Source organism: Dasypus novemcinctus, chromosome 3 (assembly GCF_030445035.2).
Source record: "Dasypus novemcinctus isolate mDasNov1 chromosome 3, mDasNov1.1.hap2, whole genome shotgun sequence".
Taxonomy (NCBI): Eukaryota; Metazoa; Chordata; class Mammalia; order Cingulata; family Dasypodidae; genus Dasypus; species Dasypus novemcinctus.
Window position 1 is genome coordinate 37,343,912 of NC_080675.1, and position 17,717 is coordinate 37,361,628.

At 38.6% G+C, this 17,717-nt stretch overlaps 1 protein-coding gene across 49 annotated transcripts in view; it reads right to left on the reverse strand.

Moving 5' to 3' along the window:
- Positions 1–17,717, reverse strand: part of SIPA1L1 (signal induced proliferation associated 1 like 1) — a 399,857-nt gene that overhangs the window by 192,547 nt on the left and 189,593 nt on the right. For 13 of the 49 annotated variants that reach the window (XM_058293162.2, XM_058293135.2, XM_058293160.2 and 10 more), the window contains one exon: positions 10,121–10,175. The exons of the other annotated variants lie outside the window; for them this stretch is intronic. The gene's annotated coding sequence lies outside the window, so the exon portion shown is untranslated. The remainder of the gene's footprint in view (positions 1–10,120; positions 10,176–17,717) is intronic. 49 annotated transcript variants of the gene reach the window in all.

Genomic DNA, 17,717 nt, shown 5'->3' on the forward strand with positions numbered 1-17,717 from the left:
TTAAATAAGCAAATGGCATATTTTTTTGCAAAAGGTCCAAGTAGGTAAAACCTGGCCTAATCAAAAACTGCCAGTTCTTTGACAGAGGTCAAGAACTAAACAGAATATATTTACACTTTGCCATTTAAACAACAATACCCTCTACCACTTATGGCACTTTACACTTTACTACAGAGAACTTTTGTATTCCTTATCTCATTTGGGAAAATGGGTCAAGGAGCACACAGTACTGCAGGTAGCATCCCTATACAGAATAGGCACTGTTGTCCAAATGGGCTCCCAGAATTTTATAACTGCAAAGATCAGAGGAAAAACAATGTAGCCCTCTGCTCTTGGAGGAAAATAATAACAAAATAAAAACAAATTTATTTTCTCTTGTGCTGAAAAACAATTAAGAAACAGTAAAAAACTATTTTATAAGCCATGGTTTTCTCTCAGATAGGAAAACAACACCCTGACAGCTCCAAGTTAGTACTGCCCTTCATTCAACAAACTCTACCAAAAACGGGACAGAAAAAGCGAAAAGAACTACTTTAAAAACTGGGATTCCCTCCCTCCTGATCTCCCTCCCGATCTCCCTCCCTCTTTTTTTGCCTGTTTGTCAAACATTCAAACTTACAGGGGATGAGCCTACTTTGCACTTTTGTATTCAGAAATATCAGAAAACACAGACCAAAACTCCTCCGAAAAGCACCATGCCCCTGCCTCTATTATAACATTAGGGGACCATGAACTTGGCAGTAAAGCTTGGAGTCCTGGCAACAAGGACAAATATCTAAGGAAGGCGAAGGGAAACCCTCAAGTACAGATTCCAAGCTCTGGTTTGATACCACCACTAGGAGGCTCCCAGAGTCTCAAAAAATGTGGCAAAATTTTTAGAAAAAAATTTAATTCAACCAATTTATAGATGACCAATGCACCACAAAAATAGAATGTACAAACGGTTGGAAATCACTCCCTCTGGAAATTAAACAGCAGTGTATCTTCTTATTCTTAAACTTGAAGAGAAAATAAAACACACTTTGCTCTTAAGAAAAAGAAAGGTGTTAGTATACAGTGGTAGGATCATTCAGTTTTTTTTAAGTCTTCAATTCATTTCATTCCAAAAAGAATCATGATTGAGGAATCCATCTGGTAGGAAATTAGGAAGCTATTTGAAGAAGAAAGTAAACTTTTTTCCCCCCTGCACAGTTAACTAGTCACTGAGTCAGTCCAACTTTCTAATCTATTAACTGAGTATTTAATTACAGAAAACAAAAAAACAAAAACAAACCCCACAGAGACACTGACAAATTAGTTGTTGCTCAAAAGCCATCTTCAGACCTTGATCAGAAAATGGTAGTTATCTGCTGCAATTTAGGTCAAAGCAAAGGAAGGTAAGAAAATAGTGGAAGGATTAGCAATTTTTCTCTTTTGTTTTACACTACAAATTCCTCACTTGAATATTTTTTTCTCTAGTTTTCTTCTCTGGTCTGGTCCATCACTGATTCTTCAACTGACTTAACTCCCATTCTCCACTTAGAATGAAGTCAAAAAAGAGAAGGAACTGGGGATGGAAGGGGAAAATAGTTGATAGGATGGAGACCAATTGAAAAAAACAATCCTTGCAAAAAAGAGATAACAATGTAATCTCATCTAAAAATGAAAAAGCCTGGGGAGTAGATGTGACTCAAGCAGGTGAGCATCTGCTCCCCACATGGGCATGGGCAACCCCAGGTTCCATCTCCAGTGCCTCTTAAAAACAAACAACACAGAAACAAACGAAAGAACCAACTTGGGGGAGCTGATATGGCTCAGTGATTGAGCGTCAGCTTTCCACATACAAGGTCCTGGGTTCAATCCCCAGCTCCAGTACCAATTAAAAAAAAAAGGCCTATCAAACTGTCCTAACTGGAGTTGTACATTTAATACAATCAGCAACCCACTGATAGAGAAATCCTGTTTTATGAATAACTTAAGTGTCCAAGTAGTTAATAAATAAGTAGGGAGGGTCCTTTACTTACCGTTCTAACATTAGGGCTCAGAAAATAGTTAACTAAAATACACTTAATGAGTGCTGTGCAAGAAAACCAACAGATACACAACCCAACAGTGTAGGCAAAAAGACAGCAGTTCAGAACTATTGAACATGACCATGCAAAGTCTAAATGCCCCAGGGAGCTACTCATAAGGAAAGACAGGCAGGAAAGTTTTAATTGCTGTTTATTAATAGTAATATTTTTAAAGCAAAAATTTGCTTTCTTCAACCATTTAAATGCTAAGATTTCAATATGATGCTTAAAACTACACACCCATTATAGTACCGATGAATCAAAATTATCAAATAATTTAAAACTTGGCAAAATTGGCTGAACACAATTCAAATCAGTCTGTCAGTACAAGGGACAGCAATCACAAGTGTGAAATATAGCAAGTTGGTACTGTATAACCAAAGAATGTTTAAAGTCAGTCTACATTCTTATAAACATTAGCAGCTGTAGAGACACAGTCTTTTGAAAATTCTCTTTTTCTTCCAGGGGTGGAGTTTCTCAAAGAGTTCCAGGCTAAGATCTAAATGGACACAGCTCCAAAACCAAGTGATACCACAAAATACAGTCTTCCTTTAAAACAACTTTTATGCTCTTTACTTGGAAAAGATGAGGGTGGACAGAACCCTTATCATTTGCTCTATTTACACCACAAAGGCTTCAGGACAAAAAACTGGGGGGTTACTGCTGGCCAACTGGCTGAAGTGCATTGTTACTCAGGGAGAATGCTTCTTCAAGGATGGACGCTTAAAAGAAGCACACTGGAAGTTGATGGGGCTGTGGCATACCAAATTTATTTTGAGTCACAGAAAAGGACAGCAAGCAAATGCTAAGAAACTATCAAAATATCACTAAGGGCAAATACTTTCACATTCAGGGAGAGGTCTGTTGCTTACATGAGTTTTTGTCTGTGGTGTGACAATGTGAAAACTAGACAATAGGCCAGGTTGTAAATTGAAGCATGAGAGAACGCTAGTGGGATAATCACAGAGAACTGAGTAATTAGAATTCCACCCATTTTACAATGTTGCATTCTTAAGTTATGTGACAGAGGACTGGAGCAGGGAGGAGAGGAAGCACATCAGACTGAATGTGGCAGGAGATACAGTATATTAAAAAAAAAAATTCCAGGAGAAACTCTAACATTCACTTATCTCTCGAGAATTACCACTTGCAGACTTTGGTGATTTGACTTTTCTCCCCTTTTCTTTCTATCAGAGAGCAGAAGATGTTTCTTTTAAAAGTATGCAATTCTTCCACTCTCTCTATATAGCATCATATTTTACATGATCTCTCCAGTTAGAGAAACAAAAAGAAAACGCACACTTACATACCCTGCACCAGAAATCTCTTTTTCCCAAACCCTTGGAAACAAAACTTAACCAGAAAAGGCCAGAGCTCAGCTCTTCTACAAAGAGGCTCTCCCCTTTACCCTATGATGAAATGGTTACAATCAACAGAAATAAATACTTGCAGTTTAGAAGATATTAAATTTTAACACATACCACATATAGGTATTTAAGAATTTCTGGCAGCCGTCATCTGCAGCCCCTTATTAATAACAGGTGGCTTTTTTTTTCTTTTTAAATGGTATGCTCTGTGAGAATACATTATTAGCTAAGGTTAATAATGGCTATTTCTGAATGGTAAAGGTATAGATGGTTTTTTTTTTGTCCTTATTTGCATTTTCTACATTTTTCATAAGCATATTTAATTTTTATAAAAGTTATTTTGAAAATTTGCTAGAGAACAGAATATAAATGAGATTTCCCTGATGCTTCAAACAAACACAACTGAATAAATGTTATTCCAAATGATCACCAAAATACAGCTGAAGGATCAAAGTACAGCAATAATGAATGCTGGGCCTTGGCCAGAATCTTCACAACCAACAGGCTCTGTGTACTTGTGGAGTGGGCGGTGATACACTGGTTTCTCCATGATAAAATTGGGATATCATCAAACTTTAGGGATGGTGCCAAATATTTCAGACAGAAATAGAGACATATGGTCTATCTGCATACACTCTATTTAGCAGAGCTTTCAGATTACAAAGGGGGCACTTATCCCCATAGACCAGACTAATTCTATTTAATTGGTATGAGAAGGAAATTTTTAAAAAAGGAGAGGGGGACGCGATGGGAAGCTTTCCTCAGGGATTAGCACTGATTCAGAAAATTGAGATTTAATTTCCACAAAGTTAGAAGGCATCTGCTACTGAGGGAATAAGACAAAATCAGGCAAAAAACTCCAGATACCTTTGCATCATTAAGAACTTTGGAGTTTTAAACTAAGGACTTAGAGTTACTGCAGCCTCTTATAAGAAATACTCGTTAAGATAGAAGAAATAATTTACCCAAAATAATCTAGAAGCTATAAGTAATGCTAAATTGCCACTAAAGGTGAACCTTCCACACCCTCTGTTTAGGTGTTGCCTAATGATCCAATTAGTATACAATATGCAAACTAAGGGTAGAAGGATGGATGATTTGTGTTTGATTCTAAAGTATGTTCTCTTGGCTCTTAAGTGAAAAAGAGATTAAGTGAAAGGCTTCCTGGGTGCTCAGCAAGGCCTTATGACAAACACTGCTCTCAGTGAACCATCATGCTTCATAAACCCAGCCTAAACGGATCAGTGCTAATGCAGAAGTCTTTATGCTTCATATTAGAGAAAAGCTCTTAACTAACCATGTAGTAAGGAACTTTATTATAAGTATTCACTGACAGGAAATATTTTACCAGTTTCTGAGAAATTTACTCTAAAATCTTTCAATTTAAACTAAACAGATGTGCTGACAATAATTGCATAATCCAAACATCTGTTTTTTAAGAACTCCAAAATGAACATGACAATGTCAAATAAACAAAAACATCCTAAAGGCAATAACTCACATGCATGTGCACCCACAGACACAAAACAGTAGTTACACCTACAAAACACAATTACACAACATCCAATGGCTTTGTTCTACTTACTGTCAAAAATACGCATTCCTCTGAGATGCACATGTATTCCAATATGAAAATATAGATTTATCCACATTTTATAACAGTCAACTCACATTACAAGCTGAAAGTCTGGTCTTTTGCTACTGACTAAATGAATCTGCTTGTCCTTTTCTCTTTAGAGCAGATGCAGTAGGATAAATACCTAGTACACTATCAGAGAAAATTGAAAGGAAAAAAACTAATTAAAAGGTGTATTCTCTATCTAGGAAAAGTCTTTATTTTTGTCCTTATCCCTAAGTGATTTCTAAATGTCTCCAGCCTTACAATGAATATGATTTTTCAAAAAAGATTTATTTATTTATTTTATTTCTCTCCCCTTCTCCGCCCCCCGCCCCAGTTTTCTGTTCTCTGTGTCTATCTGCTGAGTGTTCTTCTTTGTTTGCTTCTATCCTTATCAGTGGCACTGGGAATCTGTGTTTCTTTTTGTTGCATCATGTTGTTGTGTCAGCTTTCTGTATGTGCGGCACCATTCCTGGGCAGGCTGCACTTTCATTCAAGCTGGGCGGCTCTCCTTACGGGGCGCACTCCTTGCACGTGGGGCTCCTCTACACAGGTGACAACCCTGCGTGGCAGGGTACTCCTTGTGTGCATCAGCACTGCACATGGGCCAGCTCCACACGGGTCAAGGAAGCCTGGGGTTTGAACCGCGGACCTCCCATGTGGTAGACGGAAACCCTAACCACTGGGCCAAGTCCACTTCCCATGAATATGATTTTAAAATTTTTCTATAAAATAAATTGAAACAGAAAACTCTGAAATGCTTATTTAATGAACACAAAAAAAAATGACTTTCACTCATTTCAGTGTCGACTACATGTTAGGTCTCTGTTGACCCTTCAGTTTGAAAATAGAAAAGGATCTCAAATTTCCATAGTAAATATGAGAGAGTGACAAGCTGCACAAGTAGGAAAGATGCAAAACAGACACTATTTAAGCTGCTAGTTGTGTAAAGTCAAGGTTGCGACCAGCAAGACAGCACCCTGCTTTTCCTTTATGAATGTTAAGGGAGCTGGTGGACAGGCAGCAGTTACTCCTGCCCTCAGAAAAGAAAGGGTATAAACATAGAGGAGTGTTCTAAAACTGACCTGCAGAATCTGAACTACTTACAAATGACAGTCTACTGCTTTACGTTCTAAATAGGGAAGAAATTAATTTTCACAAAAGTATACTATATTTATCCTTTATAATACTTTCAAACACAAAGAAGTCATCTCCTTTTCTAATTCTCTCAATCAGAATAAAGTATAGATATTTAGTAGCATTATGGGTAGTTTGTGCCAGTGTAGCTGACTCATGTATTGCTTTCTCACACTAAATGGTCCGTGGCCAGTTCTTTCAAGTCAACAAGGGTGCAGAGAACAAGACCTAATTGCAGATCTCAATCACTGTCTAGAAGTTCCCTCCAGTGGGCCACCCCCAGCAAAGACACAGTTTCATTTTGAGGTATAAAAACAATGCAACTATAGAATTCGTTTATTTATAAAACAAGAGACCATTTCACAAGAAACAAAAATAGAATAATATTAATTCACTGTACTGATATTTCAAGAACTTCTAACTATTTTATGCCATTAAAACATTTAAAGCCAGAAAACAAAGATAAAACAAAGAACAGGCCTCTAGCTTAAGTGTCTTGCCTTCCTAGGTCTTAACGTGGTCTGACGTCTGAAATGATATACCATCTTGAACACTGGGTGCCTCCCTGTGGGAGAAATGGACTAGCCTTTTCATAAGGACCTCATCAATTAGGTGTTTCCACTTGATGGCTATAATCTGTTAATACTGGCAACATTTTTTTTTTGGTCTTCTCATCTTTCTCCTCTAGGATTCACCGCGATTCAATCCTGGGGACCTCCGATGTGGAGAGAGGTTCCCTGTCACTTGTGCCACCTCGGTTCCTGGTTTCTACTGCGCTTCACCTTGACTCTCCCCTTCATCTCTCCTTTGTTGCATCATCACCTTGCTGTGTGACTCACTTGCACAGCCTCATTGCGCAGGGACACTTTCTCTTTTTCTTTTTTACCAGGAAGCCCCAGGGATCGAACCCAGGCCCTCCAATATTGTAGGCAGAAGCCCTATCACTTGAGCCACATCCACTTCCCTGGCAACATTTTAATTTAAGGTGCTGGGTCCACAATAGAAGGAAAAAGTTAAAGGAAGTTATATTTTAATTAAAGCTAAAAGAAGGACTTCTTTCAACAAGAAAAAAATACATGCACAAAGCACAAAAAGGTTAAAATTCAATTTCAACAAGATGTTTAGATGAAAAAAATATTTGGAATAAACATCCCAAACCTTCACAGGGTCTTTTTTTAAAAGATTCATTTATTTTTTAATTTATTTCTCTCCCCTCTGCCCCGCCCCCCCCCACCAAGTTGTCTGCTCTCTGTGTCCATTCACTGTGTGGTGTTGTGAGACTGCTTCTATCCTTATCAGCAGCACCGGGAATCTGTTTCTTTCTGTTGCATCATCTTGTTTTGTCAGCTTTCCATGTGTGCGGCGCCATTCCTGGGCAGACTGCACTTTCTTTCCCACTGGGCAGCTCTCCTTTTGGGGTGCACTCCTTGCACGTGGGGTTCCTCTCTGCGGGGGACACCCCTGCGTGGCACGGCACTCCTTGCGTGCATCAGCACTGCGCATGGGCCAGCTCCACACGGGTCAAGGAGACCTGGGGTTTGAACCCCGGACCTCCCATGTGGTAGGCGGACGCCCTATCCATTGGGCCAAGTCTGCTTCCCCACAGGGTCTTTTGACTGCTTTTTACCCACATATTAAGCATTTAAGCAAAAAGTGACAAAAATTTTAAAATTCTCTTTTGATTGTCATAAATCTTCTTCTCTGAGATTATAAGCCATTAGGTTTGCAAGTTGAAAGGATTAATGACTATTCAGTTCCATGGAAGCAACATACAAGAATGGGTAATGTGACTCCTCCAATAGTAAAAGAATGAGTTTCTTGAATGCAGAAGTTAAATGACTCAAGATGTATTTCAAACAAAAATGATACAAAGTGATTTCCAAGTTCCAATGTTGAGGCACAAAGGGAAATAATACAGACAAGATTTCTGAGGAGGCATATAAGTGAATAAGGTACGTTTCACAGTCATTTCCAAGGAGTGGGTGCCTCTTCCATGATTGCTGCCACCAGTAGAAGTAACAAACTGACAAATTGACAAAAAGCCTGGAAGCAAGTTTTTCTATGTGTGATGGCTAATAATCACACTACAGAAAAATGCAATGGTTTAGCTAAGTTTGCCCAAAAAGTTGCATTCTGACGATGGGCTGAACCCTCTGAAATGCTCAGCATGGTTGGTCTAAAGTATCCCTGCATATTCCAAACCTTCACAGTTGGGCAGAAGCAGGTACAGAGGGCAAACTCCAAAGCAGTCTAAGTACTGGAAAAAAATGCTTTGCACCAGAAGATACAAAGTAAGCTGAGAGCATGCTGATTTAAACTCATCAACCACTTAAATCTAAAAGATTTTACTACAGATCGCTAGGGCACCTAAGGACAGATCTTTTGACAAATATCTGAGAACAAATTTATAACCTCTTTTGGTGATCCTGAATTTTTTCTAAACTCCTGTCAATTTATGCAACAAATACAAATAATTTGCAATATTTGCCTGAATTTAAAAAGAATACAAAAAGCATACTATATATACACACAGTAAAAAAATACAAAGAAATATAAGGGAATGATAAAAGACTAAATTCAGGATAGTGGTTCCTTGGGATTAGAAAGAAGGAACTGCTCTTAGGGAGCATTACACAGGGTTTTTAACTGTTAAAGGAATTGGTAAAATTCTATTTCTCTAGCGTATACGTGAGAGAATGCATATGGATATTAGTTATATTTTCACATAGAGTTTTTATATTTGAAATATTCATAATAATTTTTGAAGAACAACAGCAAACAAGGAATTCAAAGTTTGGGGATAGATTCTAACAAACAAGCACCCGCCTTACAACAGAGTTTTCAGGTCATTCTATAAAACAGCCACCAACCCAAGACCCTTTTCAGGGTTCATAAGCCAGTTTGGTTGATTAAAAGGTAAAACTTTGGGGGGAGGTGGGAGAAGTGAACCTGAAAGTAATATATATTATTCAAGTGTTTTTCAATACTAAATCATTACCTGTAGAGTGAAGAGGATGCCAGTCAACACCAACACTCCCTGGCAGTTTAGTTTAACTTGATTATGTTACTTTGCTTTGCAATTATTCTCACATTCCCCAAGGAGAAACTAATGGATTACTAAAAATAAAATAGAGATGAAGTGAATCACTTAGGATGTTTTGGCTCCAAACTCACAGTGGCTTAAACCAAAAGGAAATGTATTGGCTCAAACACTAGGACAGCTAGAGAGGAGGAGCAGGCTTCAGGGCAGGCTTCCCTGTGATTCTCGCCTGCCCTCCACCCTGTGTGGCTTCTGGCTGGGAGCCAGAAGACGGCAGCCATACCAGACCTCACACCAGCACTTACCATCCAGAAGAGAGGCAGCCTCTCCTGTAGCTCTCTTTTAAGAATGAGAAGACTCCGGCCAGAAGCTCCAGGCAAACCTATCCTGGAGTCCCACAAGCTAGAACCATCCCTGAAACCAACCCTCTGGTCAGGTAATACCCAACACGGGCTGATGTAACCAAATCCCTAAATCAGTCATGGACAAGGAAGGGATGAGACTGCCTTTTATCAGGGTTCACCTTGGACAGGACTCAGTTCATCAACCCCTTAGCTCTCACAAGGCAGGTGGACAGAAAGAATGATATGGATTGGACCTTAATGTACAGTTATTTTTTTTTTACAGGAAATAGCCTGAGCAATGCTGTATTTATCAGCAGATGAAATAAATCCCTAATAAAACCATAAATTCAAAAAGCAGATGGCCAAATGAATCGATCCCTTTGTGAAAAGTAGATTTAATCCTTGTGGCACATCTCCCCTACTCCAATCAGAAATTTAAAAGACAGAAAGTCAAGGGGCGGGGGAATAAATAAATCTCAGGGAAAAAAAAGGTTCTTTGAAGAAATGGAAAGTGGACAATTTATAAAGCAGGTAGATCACAGGAAATCTAGTACAGTACTCACTATATTCTTGTGCCACGGCCACATAAATTAAACATCCATGTTAATAATGTAAAACCTGAGTGAAAAAAAAAAAAAAGAATTAACGTGCACAAGAAATATCACTAAATAAAATACTTGCATAGCTTTGAAAAAACACAAGTCTTTTCCTTTTTTCTAAGAGAGGCAAACCAGAATTTTTAAAGTAAGCAGCAAAATTAAATTGGAAATTAGAGGTAACATCTGTAGTATTAAAATATCTCAAGTATTTTCAAGTTAAGATCATCTGAATCTGGGGAAGCGGACTTGGCCCAGGGGTTAGGGCATCCGTCTACCACATGGGAGGTCCGCGGTTCAAACCCCGCGTCTCCTTGACCCGTGTGGAGCTGGCCTATGCGCAGTGCTGATGCGCACAAGGAGTGCCCTGCCACACAGGCGTGTCCCCCATGTAGGGAAGTTCCATGCACAAGAAGTGCGCCCCATAAGGAGAGCCGCCCAACACGAAAGGAAGTGCAGCCTGCCCAGGAATGGGGCCGCACACACGGAGAGCTGACACAAGATGACGCAACAAAAAGAAACAGATTTCTGGTGCTGCTAATAAGGATAGAAGTGGTCACAGAAGAACACACAGTGAATGGACACAGAGAGCAGACAAAGGGTGAGTTGGGAGGAGAAGGGGAGAGAAATAAATAATAATAATAATAAATCTTAAAAAAAAAAAAAGATAATCTGAATCTATTTTAGATCCAACCAACAAAAAATTTTGAACATCAAGAAATAAAGCCCTGAACTACCAAGAAGAAGGGGGAAGGAAAAAAGAAAGGGGGTAGTGGGGGAAAAGAAGAAATTATTAAACAGACCTCAAAAACCATGTAGTCTACCCCTTACAACACACACCTGTTCAATTAGATGCAACATTAAGCTAGATAATCTGCTTAACTTCCAGAATCTCTAAACTCGGGAATCTGAAGAAATAGTTAATAGAAAAAAGTACACGTCTGATTAAAATATTTAACACTGCATCTTACTTTTTAAAAATCTGCATATTCAGCGTATCATAGAGTGTTAAACACATCCATAGAACTGGAGACTCTCAGACCTTATAATTTCTTTTAATATTCATAAGTAAAAGATAAGAACTCTGTCCTTATCTAGGTCCCAGGACAAATAACAATATAGCAAATCACACTCTTAATTAAGAAGGTCTGAGAAACATCATCATCTCATTTTGCTTCAAGACAGTGGTATGTTTCCTGGCGATGGTGTGCCTTTACAAGGTAAAGACCACTCATGTCCATGATTCTACACATACCGTGTCTAATTTCACTTTCCTCAGTGTATGTGACGCCGCTATGATGCTGCCGATTAGTTACAGTTCAGTAAAAGGAAACAACAATAAGATAATCTATTCATGACTTGGAGTTGTCCTGGGTGGTGCTGCAGGGACAGTTACCAGACATTGTATGTCCTCCCATGGCCCACTGGGAGGACTGTGGCAGAGTGTGGGCTATGGTGTGGACCATTGACCATGAGGTGCAGCAGTGCTCAGAGATGTATTCACCAAATGCAATGAATGTCTCATGATGATGGAGGAGGTTGTTATGGGGGGAGGAGTGTGGTGAGGGGGGTGGGGGGTATATGGGGACCTCATATTTTTTTAATGTAACATTAAAAAAAATAAAGACAAAAAAAAAAGAATGAAAGGGCAAGCCACCAAGTGAAGAAGACAGTTGCAATACATACATCCACAAAAGGACTCAGTCACAATATAGAAAGAACTGCTTCAAAACAATAAGAAAAATACAACATCCCAAACAGGATGTCAAAATGGCCAACTAACTTATAAAAAGTTGTTCACCCTCATTCATCATCATGGAAATAAAAATTAAAACAACAACAAAATAAAATTACAGACTAATCAAAATGGCTAAATTTAAAAGCCTACCACCATCAAATTTTAACAAGATTGTAGAGCAATTCAACTCTCTTAACTCTGCTGGTGAGAATGAAAACTGGGAACCTACTAAGCAATATCTAATACAGCAAAACACAGCATACCCTGTGACCCAGCAATTCCACTCGTAGGTAAATATCCACACCAGGAATGCCTATACAGAAGTCCCAAAGACACATACAATAATATTCATAGAAGCATTACTTATAACAGCCAAACACCAGGAACAAATATTAATACACTGTGGATTATTCATATAACTGAATATTATACAGTCAGGGTCAGCAAATTTTACTGTTAGAGGCCAGATAGTAAATATTTTAGGCCTTGAGGGCCATAAAGTTTCTGTCACAATTATGCAACTCTGCCTTTGTAGCAGCCACAGGCAATACGTAAATTAATGGGTTTGGCTAAGCTCCAATAAAACTTTATTTACAGGGAAGGAGATGTGGCTCAAACAACTGAGCTCCTGCCTACCATACAGGAGGTCCAGGGTTCAATACCCAGGGCCTCCTGATGAAGGCAAGCTGGCCCACACGTGAGTGCTGGCCTACGCTGACAGCTGGTACAGCAAGATGACGGAAACAAAAAGAGACATAGAGGAGAAATAGTACAAGACGCAGCAGACCAGGGAGCTGAGGAAGCACAAGAGAATGATCGCCTCTTTCCTGCTCCAGAAGGTCCCAAGATTGGTTTGCAGAACTGCCTAATGAGAATACAAGCAGACGCAGAAGAACACACAGTGAATGGATACAGAGAGCAGACAATGGAGGGCGGGGGTAGAAATAACTAAATAAATCTTTAAAAAAACACAAAAAACAACAACTTTATTTACAAAGAAATGGAGCCAGCCCATATGCTGCCGTTTTCCTGATACACAGCAATAACTATAAATGAACCATAACTAAAGCAACAGCATGGATGAATCTCATAAACATAATATTGAGACGAAAGCAGCCAGACATGTACAAGTTTATACCGTATGATTTCAGTTTATAATGATCAAAAATAGGTAAAAGGAGGTAAGCCAGAATAGGAGTCATTTTTCTGGAAGAAGGGGAAGAGAACAGGCAGGGGTAGAAGAAAGAATTCTAGGGGCTACTAATTCAACTCCCTGATAGGAGTGGTGGTTTCACAGGTATATTCATTTTGAGAAAACTCATCAAGGTGTTCGTTTACTTATATTTACATATGTTATACTTTAATAAAGAAGTAAAATACTTTAATAAAATTTTATAAATAAAGAATATTGGCCACATTACTAAATGGATGCTTTCCAACAGCTACACTCTTCCTGATCATCAAATCTTCTGACAGAGTGGCAAGTCTTATGCCCTCACAAGCTCCTCTTTATTAATAGCGTGACATGTGCACTGCAACCAAACCTTCAAGTTTCAGGTGGGACATGGGAGAATGAGCTGTGATTCATAGGAGGCAAGAGTGGCAGGAAGTGAATGTAATACAGAGAGAAAGAAGAAAGCAAGAGATGGATGGATGGATGAAGAGACTGGTGGAAATAAGCCCCTACATTTTAATAATCTGTTGGGTAATCTTACAGAACAGAAAGTAATGTAAGAAGCAGTTTGGAAGATCACAGAGCCTGCCTTCTGGACAAAAATAATGACATGTTTAAAGGTTACCAGGAATTTTAAAAGACTGTTAAGGGATGTATTTCCATTACAATAATTTCTTTCACTCTAACAGATTAAGTAAGGAAGAAATTTGAGCAGCTCATATGAGGAAAGACAGATATGACAAGCTTTGACTTTCTAAGCCTGTATGTTTTTCCCAATTTCTACATCTTGATTCATCTTATCAATCTGTACTGTGTCTCAAACTTAATTAGATATTATAACTTTCCAGGGATCCCAAGAAGCCACTAAATTATCAGGGCAGGGTCAAATAAATTGAGAGAGGCAGCAACTGTGCAAATGCCAAGGTGAAGATCATAGACATCAAACTATAAGAATTCGCATTCTATTAATATGGGCTTATATCATGAGTGAAATGAACAGAGAAGAAGTAAAAAAAAAAGAAATGAAAAAAACAATTGATATTCATTCACTATACTACATAACAGATACCAAGAAACTGTACTAGATGCTGGAAATACAAAGATAAAGTCCATGTCTTAGAGAAGTACATAATAGAGGGAAGCTGACAAGCCTATGTATCAATGATTTCAAATAAATGGTATGCAAGTTACAATACATACACCAGTGCCAAGGGAACTACAAATTAACAGGAAAGAATTCTTAATGCTGGGGGGGTATAAAACACGAGTGTGGAGAATAACAAAAAGATGTGTACATATAGAAGAGATGAAATGATTTTGAATGATTAGAGTTGGGAAAACTAAGAGAGAGAAAATGTGCCATTCGAGGCAAAGGGACAAAATGTGCAAAGGCATGGATGAGCCTGTCATGTACGAGGACTAACAAGATATCTGAGAGAGCCAGAATATAGTGTAAGGACAAGTTGAGACTGAGCTGATGGAGGGATTTTCTAATGACATCAATTACACTGTGGTCGGAATTGATAAAACACACAGGAGAATGAGAATAGAACATAAGGAATAAGGGGGGAGTGACATTTCTTTGAATATATCTTTTTGTATAGTTTTCACACTTAGAATCTTAGCAAGGTTTCACATAATAAAAAAGGCAATTAAAACCAAACAAAGTATGCAGAGTACACAAAATGAAGTATAAACTGCATAATCACCCTAAAGGGAGTGCAGAAGAACTAACCTAATTACTTTGGAAAACAGTATTTTGACTACATACTCTAACAATATAGACAAAAAGAATAAATAAATACAGAAAAGGAAAGGTTAAAATTAACTATGGTGCTGGACGGACTTCAATCAGAGGTATCATTCTGAAACCACATTTTAAAAAATACATATTTCGGGAAACGGACTTTGGCCCAGTGGTTAGGGCATCCGTCTACCACATGGGAGGTCCACGGTTCAAGCCCCGGGCCTCCTTGACCCGTGTGGAGCTGGCCCATGCGCAGTGCTGATGTGCGCAAGGAGTGCCGTGCCACAAAGGGGTGTCCCTCGCGTAGGGGAGCCCCACGCACAAGGACTGCACCCATAAGGAGAGCCGCCCAGCACGAAGGAGGGAGCAACCTGCCGAGGAATGACGCCACCCACACTTCCCGTGCCGCTTAAAACAACAGAAGCGGACAAGGAAACAAGACGCAGCAAAGAGACACAGAAAACAGACAACCGGGGGAGGGGAGGGGAATTAAATAAATAAAAAATAAATAAATAAATCTTTAAAAAAAAAATACATATTTCAAAAGAAAGACAGTATGGTAGTTTGCGACTGTATGTACCCCTGAAACAAGCGTGTGCTAAGAGGTAACCCATTCCTGTGCATGTGAACCTACTGTAGGTGGAACCTTTTGATTAGATGACTTCTGTTAAGGGATTTTTTTTTTTTTGAAAATAAGTTGAGTATTAATGGAGTCTTACTGTTTTTCTTCTTCTTCTTCTTCTTCTTCTTCTTCTTCTTATTTTCTTTTAAATGTTACAATCAAAAAAATATGAGGTCCCCATATACCCCCCACCCCACCCACCCCACCCCTCCCACATCAACAACCTCTTCCATCATCGCGGCACATCCACTGCACCTGGCGAATACATTCTGGAGCACCACTGCACCACATGGACAGTGGTCCACATTGTAGTCCACACACTCTAGATTACTTCAGTAAGGCATGGCCCACAGTGGATCTTAATTCTCTTACTAGAGTCCTTTATAAATGGGATTAATACAGAGAGAGAAAAACAGAAAAAAGGCACAGAAGCAGAGCCAGAAAGCCATGACAGCAAGAAACCAAAATCAACAGCACCCAGAAGAGAGGAAGCCACTGAAATCAGAAACTGAAGGCAGCAGGGCTGGGAGGACAAGAGAGAGGCCAGTTGGCAACACCATGTTCTTCCCCATGTGCCCAGATATGAGAAATGAATCCAAGACCAAGAGCAGCCAGTCCTCAGGGAACAAAGTATCACCTGATGAAGACTTGAATTGGACACTTTTCACAGCTTCAGAACTATAAGTTTATTAGTTAATAAATCCCCACTGCAAAAGCCAACCCCTTTCTGGTATACAGGTTACAGCTGTTGTTAATGAATTAAAACAAACAGGAAGATAAGAAGAAAGATGGATGGCTGACAGATGGGCAGAAGAACAGAAAGAAAGATAGATGGACGTCAATGTGTGTATACATATAAACAATATTTCCTAACGCTGACCACTAAAAGGTTCTAGAAGCAATGATATCCCAGTAATGATGAGCACACATAGCTCAGCAAAAGTGATTTCTAAAGTCATCCTCCCATAAAAAGATACAGGACCTTGAAGAAATGGCTGGCAGTGAAAGTGCCAGACAAACCTGGAATATCATATGGTGCCAGAAAGTATGGAAGTACCCAGAAAACGATAGGGATTTATCAAAAGGACACAGGAGCCAAACTTGATGAGCCAAATTTCAACTTGAGCAATAAAATTAAAAATGATATTAATGTATTATAACCCACAGAATAAAACAAATATCCAAAAGACCATATTGATATAAATAAATATAGTAAGTAGCGGGAAGGAAAGCACTTCCTTGCAGGAAAATTTCAATTAACAAACATAGGCATAATGATGGCCATAGAAAAATCATCTGGCAAACATTAAAAGAGACAAAGGAGATATAACAATCAGATGCAAAATTTGATCCTGGATTGGATCCTGGCCCAGGAAAAAAGACATTGGGGACAATTAACAAAACATGAATAAGGTTTGTATTAACAGGTTTACTTTATGGTACTATATAAATGTTAAGTTCCTGATATTGATAATTTTCCTATGGTTATATAAGATATTAACATTTGGGGAAGTTGTGTGTTGAACTATTTTTGCAAGTCTGAAATTATGTCAAAAGAAAAAGAAAAAAGAATGGAAGGAACAAAGGAAGGAAGGAAGGAAGGGACAGAGAGAGAAAGGGAAGGAGGGAGGGTGGGAAACAAAGAAAGATGGGAAAGGGAGAAGGAGATGGAGAGAAAGAAAAGGAGGAAGAGAACAGGAGAAAGAAAGCAATCTCTCAAACATCTAGGATATCTCAAAAACTTGAAAAAAATTTTAATCAAAAATGTAAAGGACTTTTATAAGGAAAACTACAAAACAATGCTAGTATAAATCAAAGAAGACCTAAAAGACATTTGTGTTCATGGACTGGAAGACTAGATATTATTAAAATGCCTATTCTACCCAAAGGGATGTACAAATCGAACTCAATCCTAATAAAAATTCCAACAACCTTTTTTGTAGAAAAGGAAAGGTCAATCATAAAACTTACATGGAAGGGTAAGGGGCCCCAAATAGCCAAAAACATTTTGAAAAAGAGTGGAATTGGGGGACTCACATTTCTTGATTTTAAAACTTATTACAAAGACATTAATCAAAACAGCATGATACTTGCAGAACTTATTTACAGACCAGTATGTACTTATTTATAGGCCAACAGAATTGAATTGTGAGTTCAGAATTAAACCTTCATATCTATGGCCAATTTATTTTTTTTTCCATTTAGACTTTATTTTACTCAAAAAAATTCTCAGTTCCAATTTGATAATCAATTTGAAAACCATTACAGTCCTAATGATAGTTA